Source organism: Ostrea edulis, chromosome 9 (genome assembly GCF_947568905.1).
Source record: "Ostrea edulis chromosome 9, xbOstEdul1.1, whole genome shotgun sequence".
Lineage (NCBI taxonomy): Eukaryota > Metazoa > Mollusca > Bivalvia > Ostreida > Ostreidae > Ostrea > Ostrea edulis.
Genome location: NC_079172.1, coordinates 57,207,237 through 57,230,838, shown reverse-complemented (window position 1 = coordinate 57,230,838; position 23,602 = coordinate 57,207,237). Strand labels below are relative to the sequence as shown.

Below are 23,602 nucleotides of genomic sequence, written 5' to 3'. Positions count from 1 at the left end.
TGATTCTGACTCCCTGGGTTTGACGGCTGACAAAATGTGTTAACGTCAAGGGCCCGGAGTCCACTCGTGGCTGTGGGGCTGGACACGTGAGGATGTCAAGGGTCCGGAGTCCACTCGTGGCTGTGGGACTCGGGACGTTGTGAGGATGTCAAGGGTTCAGACTCCACTCGTGGCTGTGGGACTCGGGACGTTGTGAGGATGTCAAGGGTCCGGAGTCCACTCGTGGCTGTGGGACTCGGGACGTTGTGAGGATGTCAAGGGTCCGGCGTCCACTCGTGGCTGTGGGACTCGGGATGTTGTGAGGATGTCAAGGGTCCGGAGTCCACTCGTGGATGTGGGGCTCGGGACGTTCTGAGGATGTCAAGGGTCCGGAGTCCACTCGTGGCTGTGGGACTCGGGACGTTGTGAGGATGTCAAGGGTCCGGAGTCCACTCGTGGCTGTGGGGCTCAGGACGTTGTGAGGATGTCAAGGGTCCGGAGTCCACTCGTGGCTGTGGGGCTCGGGACGTTGTGAGGATGCCAAGGGTCTGGAGTCCAGTCGTGGCTGTGGGACTCGGGACGTTGTGAGGATGTCAAGGGTCCGGAGTCCACTCGTGGTTGTGGGACTCGAGACGTTGTGAGGATGTCAAGGGTCTGGAGTCTACTCGTGGTTGTATGGATGTCAAGGGTCCGGAGTCCACTCGTGGCTGTGGGACTCGGGACGTTGTGAGGATGTCAAGGGTCAGTAGTCCACTCGTGGCTGTGGGACTCGGGACGTTGTGGGGATGTCAAGGGTCCGGAGTCCACTCGTGGCTGTGGGACTCGAAACGTTGTGAGGATGTCAAGGGTCCGGAGTCCACTCGTGGCTGTGGATCTCGGGACGTTGTGAGGATGCGTTGTACCGACGCGTCATTAAATTTAGGAGTGGAATTGCAAGTCTGCATGTACTTGCTATTAAATAAAACCATCTAGTACAAGGAAAATGTACATTCTAAATGATGACTGAATTAAGAAGCAGACCATTTAGGAATCCTGCACATATGATTATTGTTGATATTTAAAGTACACTGTAATATACTATACATGTAGGTTTATAACGTTTTTATTCACCCGCTTACAGAAAAACATGTAGCTGCTGTTAAGATTCATGAATAATATCACTTTTGTCATAAACTCGTTTAATTAATATCAAAGCTTGATCCTACACAGTCCTTTACGTATGCAGCAAAGGACCATCATTTGAATGAGCAATCCTGTGTAAGTAAAGGAGGTAACTACCATCATTATAATTAGGTTTTTGACAACATTAGCTACATTATAACAATTGCCGTTTAACGTCATCTTTACCATGCACGGAAATCGTTTCTTTCTAGTTCGGTAAAATGCCCTTTCACACTGATGACAGCCGAGTCGCCCCATACAACACGCATGTAGCCCAAATTCTAAGCATTCAATCAATGTACAATATGATGTATAACATCGAATGAAATCGATAAATTATAGGTCTTCCTATACAATATGACAATCGCCAAAGCATTTAAATGAATCTCATTACCATTGTTCTTTTTAACTTAAACAGTTACCGGTGATTTACTTACACTTAAATGCATGACCATATTGGATCTGAGACACAGAGTCAAAAAATCTACAAAGTTCTAAAGAGAGGATTCATAATTACGTACCTTTTTTAAATCGGCGCAAATCCCAACATGATTCTCACATGGTTGATGGAAATCAGAATGTGTACTAATTGCAGACATATTTATAATCACTATTAGATAATCATTATGAATCTCCTTCAAATGAAATGAGAAAGTCAATACATCTTCCATACATGCCTTGATACTTCTAACTGCAACTCACTGAACTGCACAACGCGTGTAAACACCAAAACAAGGAAAATAGGTAAAAACCCAAGGGAATCCGGGATGACTTAGTGTGTGAGGTTTTCTTCGTGATGAAGAGACCCACTTACAGTGAATGCATTATTATTTAAACCTAAATTGTATGAATTATTCATATTTCATTATATATAAGAGAATACGGATTATTAATAAGATTTCATGCAAATCTACTAACGAGGTAAAAACAAGACATTTGCAATAAAACTGAATTGCCTTTTGATAAGTGACAGGGTATTACCGACAAATCAGGTAATTCGCGAGAACTGTACCAAGGGAGATTCCATTGGAGGCAATCAAGAGGCTTAGGCACATAGTGTTTTATCAATCCTGTCCTCCCAAGGAAAACAGGCTTTATAATCAATCTTACAGCGCACAGCTGCAAGCGAGGATTCTGATTTTATCTGTTCAATAGCATAATGCATATACACACGAACAAGTACAGTGCATATTGAAAGCAAAATTTTATAGCTTCCAAAACTGAATACGGTATACTTATAAACATAAATGTACGGTTGCACGATATATTTACAAACAGGAGCTTGTGTAAAAATTATCAAAATACAAACAATATATGTGAATGTTTTTGTAGTTTTTATTGTTAGGGTATTTTTGGGATATCCATGTGCTGTTACTCAGGTAACAAACAATATATGTGAATGTTTTTGTAGTTTTTATTGTTAGGGTATTTTTGGGATATCCATGTGCTGTTACTCAGGTAATGACAACTCCGGTTTTCTTTTCAAAATTACCAAAACAAAAAGTGTTTAACACAAGAATAGAAATTAATTTTCCACACCGAGATCATTAAATGAACTTCTTCTCCGTGCATTCTTCTTTCTACATCTTAATTCTCTGATGTCACTCTGAATAAAGATTTATTTATAGTGTAAAGAGTCATTAAGACGAGGTCAGCGTTCACAAGCTGTACTTGCCGAATCTCAGGCAGTGTTGCTCGAGTGCAACGCGGGTCGATAAATAACAGTACATAAATATTGATTAATCATATCCAATTTTCAACCCCCCACCATTTGATGAGAAATATATTTATGATGGAAACGTGGATTGTCAAATATATTCGAAATATCATCGTAAACTAGAGATTGTTTTTTTTTTTATGAAAAACAAATGTCTCCCCAGTTCCCCAAATTGGAAGTGATCCAAATGAAACCTCCTCTCCTTAATATACTGCATGGTATAGAGGAGAAAGCATGAGCAGGAACATAGACATTATGAACTCCGATAAGCCACATAGGAGAAGTGTTCACAAACTATTTTACACTCTCCACCCCTCATATCCACTATAACTTAAAAAATAACAATTGGGTCCCCCTGTCCCTGCAATATGCGCATCTGCAAATGGCATTGAAGTATTGTACACAATTTCAAGTCTATTGGATAAGCCATATAGGAGAAGAAATGTTCACAAGCTATTCCACTATAACTTATAGGAAAATAATTGGATCCTCCTGTCTGAACAATAAATGGCAATGAAGCATTGTACAAAGTTTCATGTCTACCCGATAAGCCATATAGGAGAAGTGTTCACAAGCTATTTTACATCTTCCGTCCCCCTTAGATCCACTATAACTTATAGGGAAATAATTTTGTAACGGACGGACAGAAAATACAAAAGCAATAAGTCTCCCCCTGAAAGAGGGGAGACATAATTATTGTACTCATTATTGACAACCATTACGTACTTACAATGTACAGGACATTATGTACAGATGTATAGTAATACATTTTGTTTCATGCTATATCTCACGTCACATGTATAACAAGAAACATTGGTGCAAGCACCAAATTCATAGGCCAGAAAGACTTTGGGAAGTGAAAGAAGAAAAGGTGCTCCAAAGAATTCTTTTGTATAAAAGCACACGAAAATTAAAACGTGAAGGCTGCTAAAATTTAGAGGAATTTCCATCAAATCCGGAGATGAACAAACGAAATGAAAAGAATAGTTGATTATATGAAGTAACTATTTATTGCTAGCTCAATAATGCAGCTAGTCTTATATCAGATTTTAACTTAATTCGCAATACCAGATTACACACAGTTCACGCTTGTCCGATCGATCGATACAAAAACACATTTGTTCAATCAATCGATATACATTTACTTTGCCTCGACTAAATATGAGGATCACGATATCTTTAACATATCATCAATTCTTCATTATTGATTTTAATCAATATTTTGGACTATCAAAACACAATTAAATATGCTGAAATTATATGTACAACCAATGCATGTGCATTACATTAGCGGATCTAGAGGGGGGGGGGGGGGGGTGCAACACACGTACACCCCTTTTATTAGGTCACCTGAGTAAACTCAGGTGACCTATTGCAATTGGTTTTCGTCCGTCGTCAGTCGTCCGTCGTGCGTTAATAATTGAGCATTTTTAACTTCTTCTAAATAACTACCAGTCCAATTCTTTTCAAATCTAGTATGAAGCATCATTGGGACAAGGGGGACATAAATTGTAAATTTCAGGACTCCACCACCCCTGGGGCCCTAGGGGTCGGGCAAAACTGGCCAAAATTGACCAATTTTCAAAAATCTTCTTCTCAAGAACCACACACATGTAAGAAAAACTAAATGCATAGTGGTGTAGAGCAGGAAGACCTCTACCAAAATTGTAAATTTCATGATCCCCGGGGTAGGGGTTCTGACACCAGGGCGGGGCCTAACTTGTTATATAGTGTTTATGTGTAAAACACTTAAATTACATCTTCTTTAATGCTATTTAAATTGAAAGTAAATAGATATTTAGAAAGAACAGGTAGTCCTTTACCAAAATTGTAAATTTGATTATTCCAGGGGTAGGGGTTTTGGTATCAGGGTGGGGCCAAAATGGTCAGTTATTAAATGTGTGAACAATAGACATTTTAACTTCTTGATAAATATCATTCCAATTCTTTTCAAAATATTTGGAACAAGGGGAACATAAATTGTAAATTTCAGGATTCCTGCACCCCTGGGGCCTTAGGGGCAGGGCAAAAACTGCCCAAAAATGACAAATTTTCAAAAATCTTCTTCTCAAGAACCACATATGTGTGTAAGAAAAACTAAATACATAGTGATGTAGAGCAGGAAAGTTTCTACCAAAATTGTAAATTTCATGATCCCCGGAGTAGGGGTGGGACCAAACTTATTATATAGTGTTTATTTGTAAAACACTTAAATAACATTTTCTTTAGTGCTGTTGATGCTAAATTGAAACTAAATAGATAGAGCAGGTAGACTTGTACCAAAATTGTAAATTTGATTTTCCCCAGAGTAAGGATTTTGACCCCAGGGTGGGGTCAAACTTAGTATATAGTATTTATGTGTAAGTATGCTGATACTGTATAAAATCTAAATGCATATTTAGGAATAGCAGAAATGGATGTGCAAAAAATGGTGAATTTCACAACCCAGGGTTATGACTTTATGATGAGTCCAAATTAGTCATATCTTTTGATGTTTTAATGTATTATTCAAAGCCTTTCATCAGTGTATGCACTTTTGAGGGCAGTGAAGTTTTAAGAACACATCTTGTTTTATACTGTTGCTGAACATTAGAATTTAGCTTAGATATTCAAAACAGAATTTTTTTTCTAGATTTCATAGCCCATGGAAGTAGTGACTTTTTCAATAGTATTCAGGTGACCGATAAGGCCTGTGGGCCTCTTTTTTAAATTATATTATGTGTGTGTATGTGAGAGAGAGAGAGAGAGAGAGAGAGAGAGAGAGAGAGAGAGAGATTAATAGAATCCTTCATTAATACGAGTATGGGATAGAGAAATTCCACCGAGGGGAGAAGATTCGAGTCTTAGACAGCGAATCTTGTTCCAGAGACATGTTTTGACATAATTTTTCACGCAGCAAGAAACAACAAGAGGTCCATGGGCCACATCGCTCACCTGGGTCACATTGGCCCATACTGTATCTATGAAAGATTTTCCATATAAATTCGCAGGTAAAACCCCTATTGTGTCCCCATCCTACCCTCGGGGGTCATAATTTGAACAAACTTGAATCTGTACTATGTCAGTACGTAAGTAAGTAGCGTATAATTGATGTGAAATTTTAATTGACAGGTCCGAAATCTTCCACACTAGTCTGAATTTCGCTGTTGCCATAGGCGAGAAACGACTCCGTGACCTGGACCGGTAAATGTCGTAGTAAAAATAAACAAGTGAAATCGAGAGAACGATGACGTACATGTATATCTTGGTTATTCCAAGAACCTGTGAATTGAAATTTGGCATGCAAGTAGTTAAAATATTAATCTATGCAAGGAAAACGGCAAATTACGCATAGCTACCTAGTTCAAGATTCTTTTAGGCATTTGAACGAGTGGGTAGTTGTTTTTTTTATCTGGGTCAGAGTTAGACAGTCTGTTAGACCCCTTTCAATATTTATGGTATCACAGAGTTCGGGCCCAAAACGGGCTTAGCCCCTGTGCTTCAACTATATACATGTAATACCGTCTTCCTTGGAAGACGGTAATAATGGGCCGCCTCGTGCCGGTCCATAATTACCCATATCAGCCCGCCTGACAAGTCAGTCCAGCGTATCGTGTAAAACACATATTTACCCGGAAAACGGATTCTGATTCAAAATCAGCTAATCATAAGGTCCCTGAATCAAAATTCTGATACATAAACATTTCGAAGAAGATTGTTTTGCTGTTTTCCGCCACACTCAACAATTTTTCAGTTATTTGGTGGCGCCCAGTTATTTTATTGGTGGAAGAGAGAACCCAGATACATTGTACCTGACCACCGACCTTCCGAAAGTAAACTGGGAAACTTTCTCACTTACCTTTCGAAGAAGAAACTCATGCTCGTGCAATTGACAAAATGTGTACGGACAGTTAATAATTTCATTTTTGAAAATGCATGATCTCGCTTTACGCCAGCAAACTCCCTTTATGGAAAGTATGCTGGCGTGAAGTGTTCATTTATGTATTTTCAAAAATGAAATATATATTTTTATATTTACATTTTACTTTATTTCGGAATATTTCCAGTCGTTAAAATAGTCGTACTTTTCTATTACGGTTCATATGCACATCGTACACATTCATGAAGAAATGATCCCGTGAGGATCCGGGTTAGAATATGTCCTCAGTATCCCTTGCTTGTCGAAAGAGGCGACTAAATGGGACGGTCCTTCGGATGAGACCGTAAAAACGAGGCCCCGTGTAACAGCAGGTGTGCTCTCCCTGCTCAATGGTCATAAGCTCCGAGCTTATGCCTAAATTTTTCAGCCCTTCACCGGCAATGGTGACGTCTCTATAGGAGTGAAAGATTCTCGAGAGGGCCGTTAAACAAGACACAATCAATCATGAAGAAATGACAAATATTTCAATTGGGGATTTTCGAGGTCTTCCATGTTCGTGTTTATTCTGCATTTCGTCACGATTACATCATATTTGTTTTAGACATAGCCATTTCCGGTTTATCATCGTTGGCTTAAATACATAAGCCTATTGAAATGGACGTTGATTATATGCAAGTATTGGAGCTGAAGACGTTTTTGTTATAGATTGGCGTTTCGTGTTCCTTTTACCGTAAAAGTAACATACATGTGCAAAGGCTATCTACAATATCGATTGGTATGAATCCTTTATAAAAATGTTGGTGTAGATACATACATATACAAAATTTTAATCTCAACCTCTTGAAAGTCAATCGCCGATCGGTAAAGAAAAATTATTGAATTGTTGGAAATCATTAAAAATGTAGCCAAAAAAATCAAGTCATACCAGCTATTGAAAGTTATGACGTCATGATTTATCTTTACAAATACTGGGCACCATTGGAATGAACGGTGACTTCGGCATTACATATCCGTAGAATCGGGGATGGAGTAGGGAATGGTCCCACTTTTAACAACCATCATTTTCTATTATTTATAATATACATGTATACAAATAAAGCTATATTTCGTGACACAATCACCACCACTACCCCCGGACTTTTTATGATTTGAAAGATTTTGAATATCAGTCAAAATAACATATTAGGTTTTGTTTGTTTTGACATATTCATTTTTTTTTTGGGTCATAACTTTTAGACAAAATATTGTGAAGACACCCCCCCCCCCCCGTCCTTGAAAAAAGATAGTACATGCCCGTTCCCCCTCTTCCATAAATCCATACTACATTCCTCTGCCACACATCAATAACGCTGGTTCTTAAATTTGGTATCAATACCAGTAAATAAAATAAATGATCGAAATTGTCCGATTGTTAGCTAAACCGGAAGTAAGCAATCCATGTCTTAACTATCGTCAAATCATGTGACTTAGGTAGATTCTAAAACAGAAAATGAATTATTGCGTAGATTGCTTTAATGAAATTGATTGAAATAAAATGTTAAAGCTAACTCTTTACTTCTGTAATAACATAGACAAGACGCCCATGGGCCACAAAGCTCACCCAAGTCAACCTGGTCCTGCCGTTCTTCAGAAGATTGTACCCTCTTTATTGCCTCGAAAAAGATAATCCCATATCATGACCTACCTAAGCCTAACTGGGCCATGACTTAACCCAACATAAGGATACCTTACAGTATATTGTATTCCCAACTCTAGGCCCACCCTATTCCCATGGTCCAATTTTGAAAACGAAATTCAAATTTCCCCCATACATTCCCATGTAAAACTTTGAATCCGATTGTCGTTCAAACCAACTCCCAGGGCATTGATTTAAAGAAACTTGAATCCCCACTACTTGAGTATATTTGCATACTATTATCATAGGTGCCTGGGTCAAGGATATTGCACTATAACCCATATGTAAACAATGGAGGAAATTCGAACCACGAATAAATATTTCTCTCTGATCTCTTTATACATTTTTTTATGTTCCAGGAAGTTTAAATACACGTTTCATTATCAAAGAACACTAATTTATCCACGTTTTAAAAAATGTCTTATCCCACTGATTCATAATATATAACAAGGCTTGCAACTCAATCTACCCCTTTCCGTACCCCATGAGAGATATTTGTCGATTAAAAGTTATTTACACGGCTTACCAGCTAGTTTCAGAGTCCCATTCACTCCCAGTTATTCTTCTTTAATAATTAAAATCCTCTATTTTTAATTTTAAAAATTCTGTCCAGAGTCATCTCATTCAAATCTCTAATCACGAAAGTGCGTAAAAAGTACAAAACTCGAAACGGAATAAGGGATAGAGTTCTGAAAGGCTATGTAAACTCCAAAGGATGTCGAGAGTATTGGCGCTCTATCTAACAACAGCCTAAACTATCAAGGTTTTATGAAATCCAAAACAATGCGACATAAAAAGAAATGACAACAAAATAAAATAGGTACCCAGAAGTGAACGAGGGGGTAAAGGACCGGTTCCTACCACTTAACCCCCCACTAGGATTTTTTCTTTCAACTTAGATTAGTTTCACTACCTGTCTTATACGTTCCCCCCCCCCCCCCCCCCCCCCCTCAATTGTTGTTTAGGTGAGATGATTAAAAAAACCAGGCACATAGAATCGGGGGGGGGGGGGGAATGGGGGATTGCCTCCTCCTTTTTTATAATGACCATTATTTGTGGTTTGTAATACAATTAAATATATTGTGTGAGCCCCCCCCCCCCCCCCCCCTATTTTTCACAGTAGTAGTGAAAGAAGAATCAAGTCCTGAAATAGTAGTAAAATCCTCTACTCACCCCTTCCCCACGGAGTATAAGAAATTAAAAACTGGGGAATTTCTTTTTTATTTGAAGCATTATAAGACATCTCTTCCCCCGCACAAATTAGGAATTATGTTGATGTATTTTTTTCTTTCTTTCGTTTTTTTTCTCTTGTTATTGTCTTTGCTTGTTAAGATTTTTATTCTTTCTGCTGCAACCGGTCGCGAGAGTTCAGTGGTTGAGCTTTCGCTTTGTAACCGGGAGGTCGTGAGTTCGCGCTCCGATCGTTTTGCCAAACACTCGGCATTTAGAAGTGAGAATCACGGGTTTTTCAGTCAGTTTAACTCACCTACAAATGGTGATGTCTCAGTGTGAGTATAACATTCTCGACGGGAAGTAAAACAGAAAAACCAACAATCCTCTGGCTTGCCTTCTCTCTCTCTCTCTCTCTCTCTCTCTCTCTCTCTCTCTCTCCCCCCCCATTTTTGAAAATCGAGGATACATTACTGAAAGATAATTAATGGTTAATGGAAGTGAGAACAGAATTTGTAATTTGTCTGGCACATACCACAATTGTTAAAGCTGAGGGGGTAGTTGGAGGGAAAGTCCCTCCCCCCATATATAAAAGAAGTTCTTTAATCTTCACTTTCGTAATCCGTGTGTGGAGATTTTACTGCTATTTCAGGACATTAAATCATGCATCCCTCTCATTAAATTAACATCTCACTACTACTGTTGAAAAGGGGGGGGGGGGGGACACTCACGTCACCCAATATGATTTGCATTACAAAATAACAAATAGCGCCCATACTCTCGATATCCTCTGGGGTTTACACAGCCATAGCATCTTTCGGAACTCGAGATTAATTCGGATATCCCTTATTCCGTTTCCAGTTTTGTACTGTTTACGCACTTCCGTGATTTGAATGAGATTACTCTGGACAGAAAAAAATTTATTTAAAAATATACAACGGATAGACAGCTATTATCAGGGCCGTAAATTACATGGGGGCGGAGGAGGCAGCTGCCTCCTCCAACTTTTGAGCCAAAAAAAATTAAAATTTAAAATTCATTAGAATTTATGTTGTTTCCAATAACTAAGAACATGATACCTCCCTTAAAAAGCATTCCAAATCTTTCTTTTAGAATGAGTTAGTCAAGTAACATCTTAGAAGGCCCTAGAATCAAGGATTTTGCACGAAACGTGTTCAGTGTGCACAAAATGTGCTCAGCGTCTGGGGGCCTGGGCGGCCTCCAGACCCCCGCCTAATTTCCTGCCTCCTCCAAATTGAAGGTTAATTTACGGCCCTGGCTATTATTAGAGGATTTTAATTATTAAAGCATTACTGGGAGTGAATGGGGCCCTGAAATTAGCTGGTAAGCCGTGTAAATAACTTTTAATCGACAAATATCTCTCATGGGGTACGGAAAGGGGTAGATTGTTATATATTATGAATCAGTGGGATAAGACATTTTTTAAAACGTGGATAAGTTAGTCCGGTAATGGCCCAGAGTGCGGTACACGTTTAGGTGCTCCGTAGTTCAGGCAAGTGTCTACGTGTCTTTGATTAATGTTAGGCGACAATTGATGTGATATAGACTATAAGTATATATTGTTGCCAGTGTTAGACATGTATTTGGACACGTGCTGGTATGTATATGCAATATTTAGTAGTTCGTAAAACTGGTGGACATTGAGTGAGTAGTATTCAGATATTTCTCCTATTGCATTCGTCGGATGATTAGCAGTCTTTCTGTAGCCACCGTACATATGAACTATGGCTTCTCAAAATACCAGATCAAATAAGTCTGCAAATACCAGCAGAACGAAATCGGTGAATACAAGTATAAATGAACAAGAAAAACAATCCGGCAATAGCGATGTCTTACAGAATATACAGGCGGATCTAAAATCCCTCAAAGAAAATGTTGGTAAGACAGAAAACATTGATGATATTAAAAACATTGTTGGGTCAATTGTCAGAGAAGTTATGTCTGACCATAAGAAAGAGATGGAAATACTTATCGAGGAAAAACACAAAGTTCTTATGGACATTATAGATTCACAAAGGTCCGAGATCGAGGGTTTAAATGACCAAATACATGTGATGTCTGTGGAAAATGATGAACTAAAGAAGTTAGCTAGATCAGCGATGAGTAAGGCCAACTGGAATGAACAATATTCTAGGAAAAATAATGTGAAAATTCACGGAGTGAAAGAATTACCCGGGGAAAACGTCAAAGAATTGGTACAAAACATCATTCAAGAAAATGCAGGTGTGGAAATACCAGACGACGATATTATAGCAATTCACAGAATTCCTGGCAGAAAAGGTTATCAACGACCGATTCTTATGAAACTTACTAAGAATTCTTTAAAATCGAGAATCATGAAACATCGATCAACAGTGAAAAAACCCACCCAGAATGGAATTCGTCTCTGTGACGATGTGACTCAACTTAAAGGACACATCTCGTGTTTTCAAAGTATACAGAATTATATGCATTTTGTCTTCCTTATGCTTATAGAAATTAATTGTAATAGTTCGTTCGCTGAAGTATTGCGATAATTAGCCACAATACGGACTTAAATTTAAGCCCCGATTTCAAAAAGCCTAGTTAATTAGATAGGTAGTCACGTGGTACAGTGACGTCATATGCGACCTTCGTCGATCAACTTGTTGTAAAAGTAGTGTTAGATATTTTTAAAAACTCGGGTTTTAGGGGCCTAATTTATTTACCATGGATAACATTTATTTTGATGTTGACAAATTTCCTGAGTCTTATATCTTTTGGCCACCAGTACGAGTAAATAGTGTTTACATGGGATCACTGTCTAAACACAATTTGGTAATGTCATTTCTGTAAACAACTGTAATTAGCGTTGTTGCTTTTCTAAAATAAACAGTGCAATAATTATTAAATTTATTTTTGGAGAAGTTAGATAGGCCTAAATTATGATACGATTAGCCTATATATCATTGACAACTAGGCTTACTGTCACGGGTGCATTTCGAAAAAAAAAAAAAATAATAATAATGATCAACTTATTGTGAAAATCACAATACTTTTAAATTATTTTATTAAAGCAATTTTATTAGGCCTAATCATTATTTTTGTTATCAACACGTTGTTACTTAAGAAGTGGGAGCGCGGCGTGCTGTTGTCGTAAACACGTACGCGTTCCTTAAAAAAAAAAATGAAAGCATTATAATTCAATTCAAAGTCGGGAAATATTATATTTTATTATTTATAATTGAAAGTTCAATTATCTTTTATCTTTAAATTTCTTTTTTAAAACTACCACTTGGTAGACACTGCTAGCAAAGTTCTGCCTATATGTTGTTACAAGGTGAAGGTCAGTTGGTGCGAGTGTGTATTGAATTCGAGAGCAGAATGGAAAGCATATGCCGTAGGCCTATATGTAACAGTGCGTAGCTTCGATAGAACAATTTTCTCACAGTTTATCTATGTCTTTGTCCAAGTGCTTGTTTGAAAAAGTACAGGGACAAATTCTACTGGGGGTTTTTATGGCAAAGTCGTTGTGCCGACAAAAAATATTCACGTCTTGTCCCTCATACCTTCCTTCGAAAATTGAAAAAACCCAGTCCAAATCCTCTCTACTGACAACAAGTACACCCTTAAACGGCACAAAACACCCTAATGTAGTGTTATTTATAAGCTGTTAATGTGATAATTGTTTGTTTGTCAATTAAATCTAATCTGTTTATGATATGGCTATCAACTGTTTTCAAATCTTCTCGCTCGAGGTCGCATATGACGTCACAGATAATGGCGCGTAAAATATCGAAGAAAATATGCATATCGCAAGATTTGAATTTCATCGCTTTCAAACTCGAAAACTACGCAAACTGTTTCATTTAAAACACATGTAAAGTAGTTTTAGGCATGAAATGAATTAATTTTGCTGAAAAAATTAAAAAGTTTAAAAACATGCAATATGTCCTTTAATGGGCAGCTGATTAATACGTTGTTGGAAAACGAAAATGTCAAATCAGCTTGGTATTTCAACGGCCGTGTGTATGGACAAATTGGAGAAAAGCGAGTGTTGTTCGACATCTTTGACGAAATCGAGGAAAAAATAGCAAACGTGAAACGATGAGCTTCCTTTCCGGGAATACTATTTCCGATCATATATACGAGGCTGTTCTGGAACTTATGCCCCTTCTATGATCTTCCGGTTTATATTGGACAAAACAAATAACCAAGTAGGACACTTGCCTGTATTTAAAAAAAAAAAGAAGAGTAACAAGAACTAGTTGTCATTACATATATATTTTTTAATGCTTTATTTCTTTCATATGCTTTCGTTTCTCTCTTTCTTAGCCTTCTTTACTATCGTCTCCCTCTTTTTCAGTCTGTATACATGCGTGCAGGGAATCGTTTATTTCATTTCGGTTCAGCTTCCAGCAGGTCTCGACACCTTGTTTTCAATAATTGATGGGAATTAAAATATTATCTGTAAATTGTCAAGGTCTAGGCGATATCGCAAAGCGAAGAGATATTTTTAACTATTTAAGAAGTCTAAACTATAATATATATTGTCTTCAAGACACCCATTTTTACAATGAAATAGAGAATGATGTGAGAAATATGTGGGGATACCAATGCTACTTTAGTTCCTTTACTTCGAATTCAAGAGGGGTAGCAATACTTTTTAATAACAATTTTGATTTTAAAGTATGTTTGGAAAAGGGTGATAAAGATGGAAATTATCACATACTGAAGGTATGTATAGAGGGTCATGTGGTTGTTTTATGTACAGTATATGGTCCAAATACTGATTCACCAAATTTTTATGAAAATATTCAACAGTCCATTGAAGAAATGAACTGTAGCAATATCATATGGTGTGGAGATTTCAATTTAGTATTAAATCCACAACTAGATTGCTATAATTACAAATCTATTAATAACCCAAAGGCTAGAGAAAAAGTACTAGAAATTATGGAAGGATATAACTATATGGATCCTTTTAGACAACTCCATGAATCGCTTCGCAGGTACACATGGAGAAAGAAAAACCCATTTAAACAAAGTAGATTAGACTTTTTTATCATGTCCGAGTCATTGCTACCTTGTCTTAATACATGTACAGTTGAACCAAGTTACAGGTCTGATCATTCTATGATAACACTGAATTTAACTTTCAATGATTTTAAAAAGGGAAGAGGCTTATGGAAATTCAACAATTCTTTACTTGGTGATAAGGAATATCTAGATTGTATCAGAGAGGTTATTTTGAATTTGAAAAAACAATATGCAGTTCCTGTTTATGATTTTAATAATCTTGATACAGTGTCAGATGAAGATGTATGTTTCACAATTAACGATCAGTTATTCCTAGAAACTTTACTTATGGAAATAAGAGGAAAAAGCATTTCTTACTCTGCATATATAAAAAATAAACAAGTGAAAGAAGAAAAAAAATTAATAGAAGAAATTAAGGTTTTAGAACAAAATAGTTCTGAACACAATATAGAGGAACTAAATGAAAAACAACAAAACCTGGAAAAACTCAGAAACCATAGACTTCAAGGAATATATGTAAGAAGCAGAGCAAAATGGACAGAAGAAGGAGAAAAACCAACACATTATTTTTGTAGTTTAGAATCAAGACATTTTACTAGTAAGATAATTCCCAAACTTATAAAAGATAGTGGGGAGATAATTCAAGACCAGTTTGAAATATTGGATGAAACAAAGCAATTTTATGACAATTTATATTCAATACCTAACCAGGAAATAAACATAGTTGACTTAAATTCGGAATTAAAGTATGAGGATATTCCCAAGTTATCCAGAGAGGAATCTATGCTTTTAGAAGGTAAAATTACATTGAAGGAGGCTTCTACAACACTAAGTAAAATGAAAGCAAATAAATCACCAGGCTCTGATGGGTTCTCAGCTGAGTTTTTAAAGGTTTTTTGGAAATACCTTGGTACATTTGTTGTAAGGTCTATCAACTATGCATATGAAAATGGCACTCTGTCAATAACACAGAGACATGGAATTATTACACTTTTACCTAAAGGAGACAAACCAAGACACTATCTTAAAAACTGGCGTCCAATTACACTTCTGAACACTATATATAAAATAGCTTCTGGTACCATTGCAAATAGATTAAAGATTTACTTGGATAAACTTATCAATCCTGATCAAACTGGCTTCATTTCTAATAGGTATATAGGAGAAAATACTCGACTAATTTATGATATTATGCAGTATACTGAAGAAGAAGAAATCCCAGGTCTTTTACTACTTATTGACTTTGAGAAAACCTTTGATACCCTCTCATGGAATTTTATACAAAAGACCTTAACTTATTTTAAGTTTGGACCTGATATTCATGAATGGGTGAAATTATTCTATCATAACATCATATCTACTATTAACCAAGGTGGCAATCTCTCGGCATCTTTCAACATTCAAAGAGGATGTAGACAAGGTGATCCTTTATCACCTTATATTTTTCTTCTTTGCGCAGAAATTTTAGCTATACAAATAAGAGAAAATAAAAGTATTAAAGGTATAACTATAAATAACAATGAAAAGAAAATTTCACAACTAGCCGATGATACATCAATTATACTTGATGGTAGCAAGGAATCTCTTCTAGAAACAATAAAAGTATTGCGACACTTCTCTGAAATGTCAGGACTAAAAGTTAATTTTTCAAAAACCAATACAGTATGGATTGGATCAAAAAAATATAGTCAGGATACCCTTTCTAAAGACTTTCATCTGAATTGGGGGACTTGTAAGTTTACTCTACTTGGAATTAATTTTGATGTAGAATTACAGAACATGTCAACACTAAATTATCAGCCAAAGCTAAGCAGAATAAAATCAATCTTAAATCAATGGGAGAAAAGACATTTGACACCAATAGGAAAAATTACTGTTATCAAAACTCTAGTCTTGCCTCTATTAAATCATATTTTTATGGCAATTCCAAATCCTGATGACAGCTATTGTAAAGAATTAGATAAACTATTCTTTTCTTTCTTGTGGAGCCATTCTCAACATAGAATTAAAAAAGAGGTAATCGTAAAGCAATATGAGGATGGTGGGTTAAAAATGATCAATGTAAAGGCTTTTAAAGCCTCTTTAAAATTGTTTTGGATGAGACAACTCCTTTTTTCAGATAGGGGTTTACATAATTTTATACCAAATTTAGATCTTAATAAAGTTACTACATGTGGAATAGAATACATAAAAAACATTAAGACATCGCTGAAAAACAAATTTTGGGTTGATGTATTTGATTCTTGGATTGAGCTACAGCTTAAACAAAATCCATTTACAGTAACAGTAGATACTCCAATATTTTACAATTCTAACTTTCTTGTGGGTGGGAAAGCATTTCTTAATAAATCCATGTTTCTCAATAATATTAAATACCTTAATGACCTTATTGATGAAGAGGGTTTGTTCCTAACTTATGAATCTTTCTGTAACATTTATCCAAAAGTAAAAATCAATTTTTTTAGAATATGTGAGTGTCATAAATGATATTAAAGCATGGATGAAAAAAGTCAAGTTTGATAAAAAAAATTAATTAAATTAACAAACCCTCTGATTATGTCGAGTATATACACTCTTCTACGATGCAAAAAATCAAGACAATTTTATACTCTTCTCAATCAAAACTGCACAGAACCTACTGGTAAAAGAAAGTGGAATGAAATATTTGAATTAAATGACACAGAATGGAAAATGATCTTCAGACTGCCCTTTAAAGTTACAAGTAATTGTAAACTGCAGTGGTTTCAATACAGAATTCTGAACAAAATTTTAGCTTCAAACTCATACTTATTCAAAATCAAAATTAGAGATGATAAGAATTGTACATTCTGTCAGATAGAAGAAGAAACAATTGAACATTTGTTTTGGGAATGTGATAGTGTTCAGCATTTCTTAAGAGAATTTGAAGTTTGTTTTGAACATAAGACCAATCTTCAAATATCAATAACAAAAAATAATTTTATTTTTGGATTTTTGGATGAAAAGAAAACTATACAAAATAATCTTGTTCTTTGGCTGAAATATTATATCTATACTATGAGGTGTAAAGGGAAGACACTGAATGTAAATGTTGCGATATCGCTAATGAACACATTTTATGAAACTCAAAGACATATTGCATATAAAAATGGTGAAAAAGATTTGTTTGACACCTGCTGGAACTGCTGGAATCAATTATTTCATTGAGTGTTTGTTTGCTGTTGTTGTTTATTTATTTTATTTTTTTTGAAAATTATCTTTTTTATAAATTTCAATATATATGTACCCTTTTAAAATATATTAAATAATGACTGAACTCATCTCTCTCTCTCTCTCTCTCTCTCTCTCTCTCAGAAAATAATATATACATATACCTTTGATAGTTCTTCTAAACATTTTGTACAAGTTTCTTTGCAGAATGTATGTATATATATACTGTGTGTATGTTTAAAAAAAAAATATATAAAAAAAAAAAAAAAAGTTAGTGTTCTGTGATAATGACACGTGTATTTAAGCTTCCTGGAACATGAAAAAAATGTATAAATAGACACCATAGATCAGAGAGAAATATTTATTCGTGGTTCGAATTTCCTCCATTGTTTACATATGGGTTATAGTGCAATATCCTTGACCCAGGCGCCTATGACTAATATGACTAATCCTGGCCCTGCTGGGTTGAGAATAAGATTTTTAAAAGCTTATTCTTATGTACAGCTTTTGTTCCCCCTCTGGGGACCCATCCTACCGACTCCGGACAGGATACATGTATGTATAAACTTCAATCTGAACTATCTGAGGATGCTTGCATACAAATGTCACCAAAACAAGCATGACTCTGCTGTCATTGATGATATTACTTGTATATTTCCATGGAAAACTTCCAATGTAACCTCCTATTGTGGCAATGGTGATGTCCCCATGACTGAAAAATTCTCGAGAGGGTCGTTAAACAATATACAATCCAAATGTGTCCCCATCCTATCTCTCGGGGGCGTTGATGTCAATAAATTTTAATCTGTATTATCTGAGAGTGCTTGCCTATTAACATGACTTAAGTTATGGCTTAGCTCTTCATCAGAAAAAAGACTTTTCCCCATTTGTGTCCTCATCTAACTAGGAGACACAATCAGGAATCTGTAGTATCGGAGGATGTGACTGGTGATGACCCTGTTGCTCTTGAGAAAAGATTTGAAAAGTTTTTCCCTATATTCCATATTGTGGCCTCACCCATTGCGGCCATTTGAACGAACTTGAATCTGCACTACCTAACTATGCTTGCATATAAATACGACTTATCAAGGCCCTGTTGTTCTTGAGAAGATTTTAAAAGAATTTCCCCTTTATATCCCAATGTAAACCGATCCCCTATTTTGGTCGCAACCCACCCCGAGGTCATGATTTGAAAAATTCTAAATCTTCATTCTTTAAGGAAGCTTTCAAATAAGTATTGTCTTATCTGGCCCAGTGGTTCTTGAGAATTTTTTTCAAAAGGTATATACCAACTTAAATTTACTATTTTTGGGGAAAGGATTTCAAAACTTGAATTCTCATTACCCAAGGATGCATTATGACAAGTTTGGTTGAGATTGGTCCAGTGGTTCTGGAGAAGAAGTAAAAATGTGCCAAGTGTAGAGATGGACAGAGGGAGACACAGACGTTGGAAGAGATGTTATAAAAACTCACTTGAGCTTACAGCCGAATTGCGGTAATGAGTAATCATGACAACGCTATTCATAAGAAAAGGGTTACTAAAGTGTTTCCCCAATATACTCCAACATACAACTTTATTCCAATATTATTGCCCCCTGCAGCCCCACAAGTATGTATGACATACATGTTATTGTAAGATCTGGATATCACTATACCATATTCTATTGCTTGTACATGCATACACGTAATAAGAATTATAAATCGTTGATGTATATGTAAGAATAATACAGATGACGCTCGGGGCCCAATTACTACACAAGAGTAAAGGTATAGAATTTTCACAGGGTACCTTACTTAACCGTAAAAAAATATTAAACAAATATGTTTTTGATAATACTTTTGAGTCTTAACTATTTGTTTATAACTGTTTTTATTGAACTGCCAAATTTCATCCTGAAATTCCGTATACTTTCAAAGATGTGCAGAAATTGGTTTTAACAAGCGGCGAGTTTCGCGAGGTTGAACTTTTACTGGGTCAGGTGACTTACAAGAGTAAACAGGGTGTAAGTGGAGACTGAATGGGGTTTCTTGATCTTAGATGTTAGCTTCTTGAGAAAGAATTGTGATTAAATTTCAACGCTGTAAATACATCCATTACGGAATAAAGTCTGGAAAACATGACCTTGGACACGGACATATCAATCCAGCTGATTGATTGATTGATGTTTTCCGCCACACTCAACAATTTTTCACTTATCTGGTAGCGCCCAGTATTTTATTGGTGGAAGAGATAACTCAGATACCAGTGGCGGATTTAAGGGGGGGGGGGGGGGGGGGCGCAGCCGGCGCGCGACCCACGTAAAATGTTCAAATTTAAGGTAAATCGTGGTATCTTGTTTAGAAAAATGTACTAAACGAAGCAAAGAAGCAATAATTTCTTCCACTTCCGGAGAAATAAATGATAAAATCTTTTGATTTCTTGAATTACTTTATTGAGAGAACTTATTTTTTCCAAAAACCCTTAAAATTTGCGTCATTTTACTAATTTCACCTTATAAAAAATGATAGAAAATAGTACAAATGACTAAATAGGAGACATATTTCAAGCCCTATAAAATATGTAAAATCCAGACCCCCTGCCTCTTAAAGTGGCGCCCCCGTAACCGTAATTCCTGGATCCGCCCCTGGATACAATGTACCTGGGAAGAGACCACCGACCTTCCGAAAGTAAAATGGGAAACTTTCTCACTTACCGGCGCGAGCGAGATTCGAACCAGAGCCGACCAGAGGTAAGAGGCCGTGTGATTTTGAGAGAAAGCGTGTGACTAAATTTCAGGACAATATCTCTATCCGTAATGAAAAAAGCCCTAAAGCAGGTCACCGACAGACGGACCAATCCAAATGAAATGCAATCTGAACTTGCATTCATCCGAGAGGAAGCTTATGACTAAATTTCAGGGCAATGTCTGTATTGTTAACGAAAACAAGTCCGAAAAACTGTTTGACTTACAGTACTATTAGCCATGAAGTAGGTCACGATGCACCTATCCAACTGACAAGCAAACTCACGTACTTTTATGCTTCTTGAGGGGAAAGTTGTGACCAAATTTAAAAGCTGTACATGCATCCGCTACGGAAATGAATCCGGAAAACATGACCTTGAACAGCCAGACGGACGGACAGCGGCCTTAACATACATGTAACGCGTCCCGCTTCACGAGGGGGCCGCATAAAAATAGTACCCCAAGCTCTATGGTCGATTTCTCTTATATATAAACATTTACACTAGAATGGTGGACTTAAATACATCATGAAACACTTATGAAAATAATAGTACTTATGGCATGACTGTTTTGCAATATCTTAATTTTCCTGTTTTGAACCCCAATGTAAATGAATCTCATATGGTGGCTCGAGCTTACCGATAGAATTGAATAATGATACTGTTTCATTATTGTAAACAGAGCATCACTAGTTTTTTAGCGAAGCTACAATTGAATTTGGATTTATTTGCCCACCACCTCCCCATACTTTGTTGTACCGTCCTTGATTTCAATTTCCCCCTCTTGCAATGATTTGTTTATGATACTTACTGTGAAAATTTGTGTAATTTTCAATATGCAATGCATGTACATGTATATCTTTGTATCAATTTGTATGACATGACCTTTATAGTTCATTGCTTTTCAATGTTATATTTTGCATGAGCTATTCAGTATCATGCAACATTGATCAGTATACTGTAACACTGTTTATAGGTAGGGGAAATCGGTAGTGATGTATTGAGATCTGGTGACAATGTGTAATAAATGCTGATTTCTCCTTAACAGGTTGTGAACTTTTATTATTTCGCCATCTGTTATATTCAATGAATGACATTTTCCATTCTCATTCGGCACTTAATACACACCAATAACAGACACGACATTCTTTAGAAAACTGTACTTTATAACAAATGTGTACGATTAGGTCGGATCCCCTTGATAAACATACTAAGCCCATTTGTACCAATCCAGCTCTTCCTTTTTATCTTATTTTTCATTCATATATAATTTTGTTCTCCTTGTAACACAATACCGTATACATGCATGTTTTAAGAGAAATATATCAACTTTAACCCCGTGGTGATCTGGGTTAAAATAGGCCCTCAGTTCCCCTTGCTTTTCGTAAGAGGCGAGTAAATGGGGTGGCCCTTCGGATAAGACCGTAAAAACCGAGGCCCAGTTTCACAACAGGTGTGGCACGATAAAGGTCCTTCCCTGCACAAAGGCAGTAAGCGCTTAGCTTCAATAATGTAGCCCTATCCGATTTTTTTTTTATTCTGACGTTTTCGGGATAGGGCTACATTCCATAGGATCTCCGTAATGGTGCAAAAGAATTTTACGAATAACCAATAATAAGCTCCGTGTATTAATCCCAGATGTTGTTTATACCAAAAGGAGTACCAACTTTGTGCTTGGGCATGTCTAATAAAAGTGTTTTTCATTAAACATCATGTACAGCATGCAAAATTCTTCGTCTGCTCCGCCATACTTGTTATCGCGAGATCTCGTAGGTGGATCTACTGAAAAACCTAAACATTGACAATCTGCGCGAAAATGTAGTTACTCGAGCCACTCTGACAAAGAAAGGAAAATCATATGGTTACACTGCTGTTCGTTTTTTAAATACCGACGAAATAGATTTCTCTTCCGTACTTGTTCATTGATGTAAATACTACCTTATATGGCATATGCAAATAACTTGACAATCGGAAGTTGAAACTTCAGTACATCAAACATGGCGCACAAATATGAATCGAGAAATTGGAATATATCGAAATTGCTGAAAACGGTAGAATAGAGCCTCAAGAATCGTAAGTTGCGGGTTGTAAATTTATATTATATAATTGACTAAGAAACATAGAATATCATTTTATTTACGTAAAGAAATTCAGCAACTGTTTAGAATGATCGAAAATGTTGCGGGAGCAAATCACTCCCGCATTTGTACCATTACGGAGATCCTGTGTTGTAGTCCCCCCCCCTCCCCACCCACCCACCCAAATCGGAGAGGGCTACATTATTGCAGCTATAAGCGCCGGGCATAGGCCTATATTTTGCAATCCTTCACCGGCAATGGTGACGTCTCCATATGAGTGAAATATTCTTGAGAGGGACGTTAAACAATATACAATCAATCAACTTGAATGCTATTTCATCAATATTGGTATTTTTCTTAAAGCATTTGATTTATTTTGAAAACCTTTTTTTTCTGATACAATAGAGAATCTTTACCGTGTAAGATAAAATGCCAAACTAAAAGTCGTTTATTTTATAACTCGGTGACATTTAAACAATTACTCGCAGTCCTCAGCACGTTACTTGGCTTTGCTATCTCTGTCGTAATCCCTCCCACTCTGGAGCACCGTCGACTGGTGATTGAGAAAACGTATTTATTTCTAATCCAACCTGGTTCTCACCCAGTCCGATAATGATTATGGAAACATTTCCTTTGCCTAATTTACAAATACATCACACTGGATGTATTTTGTGAGCGGGTAGCAATCCAAGGACCATGTTTTATCGTGATGGTTATGAAGGGATGTAACTCTTGATTTATGGGAGAGTTCTGCGTTTTATCTTCTTCGTATGGCTGCACAGAATGGCATTATAAATGTTTCAATAAAACGACAATGACGAGTTAGAGTTCCGCCGTTTCCCGTGGATGCTATCAAACTATTTCAGACTTGGTTTATATCACATTTATTGCTCATAATCAATATGAAATGATCGTAGGAAATTCCCACTTTCTTAAGACAATTTCTCCTTCGGCGTAACAAAGAACCTAATTACAAACTTTACTTATTTATGAATGATGTATCATGATGGATATACATATAATGAAAATTCAC

At 36.5% G+C, this 23,602-nt stretch overlaps 1 protein-coding gene and 1 pseudogene across 3 annotated transcripts in view; one reads left to right on the top strand and one right to left on the bottom strand.

Annotated features, from left to right (window-relative positions):
• LOC125658925 (G-protein coupled receptor dmsr-1-like) overlaps positions 1–23,602 on the bottom strand; it is a 188,095-nt gene that overhangs the window by 144,447 nt on the left and 20,046 nt on the right. The window contains exon 1 of one of the 3 annotated variants that reach the window (XM_056149685.1): positions 1,662–1,861. The exons of 1 other annotated variant lie outside the window; for it this stretch is intronic. The gene's annotated coding sequence lies outside the window, so the exon portion shown is untranslated. Of the gene's footprint in view, positions 1–1,661; positions 1,862–23,602 lie in introns of those variants that run through there. One more of the 3 variants, XM_048890383.2, reaches the window with a different exon arrangement.
• LOC125660042 (uncharacterized) overlaps positions 11,307–23,602 on the top strand; it is a 58,992-nt pseudogene continuing 46,696 nt past the window's right edge.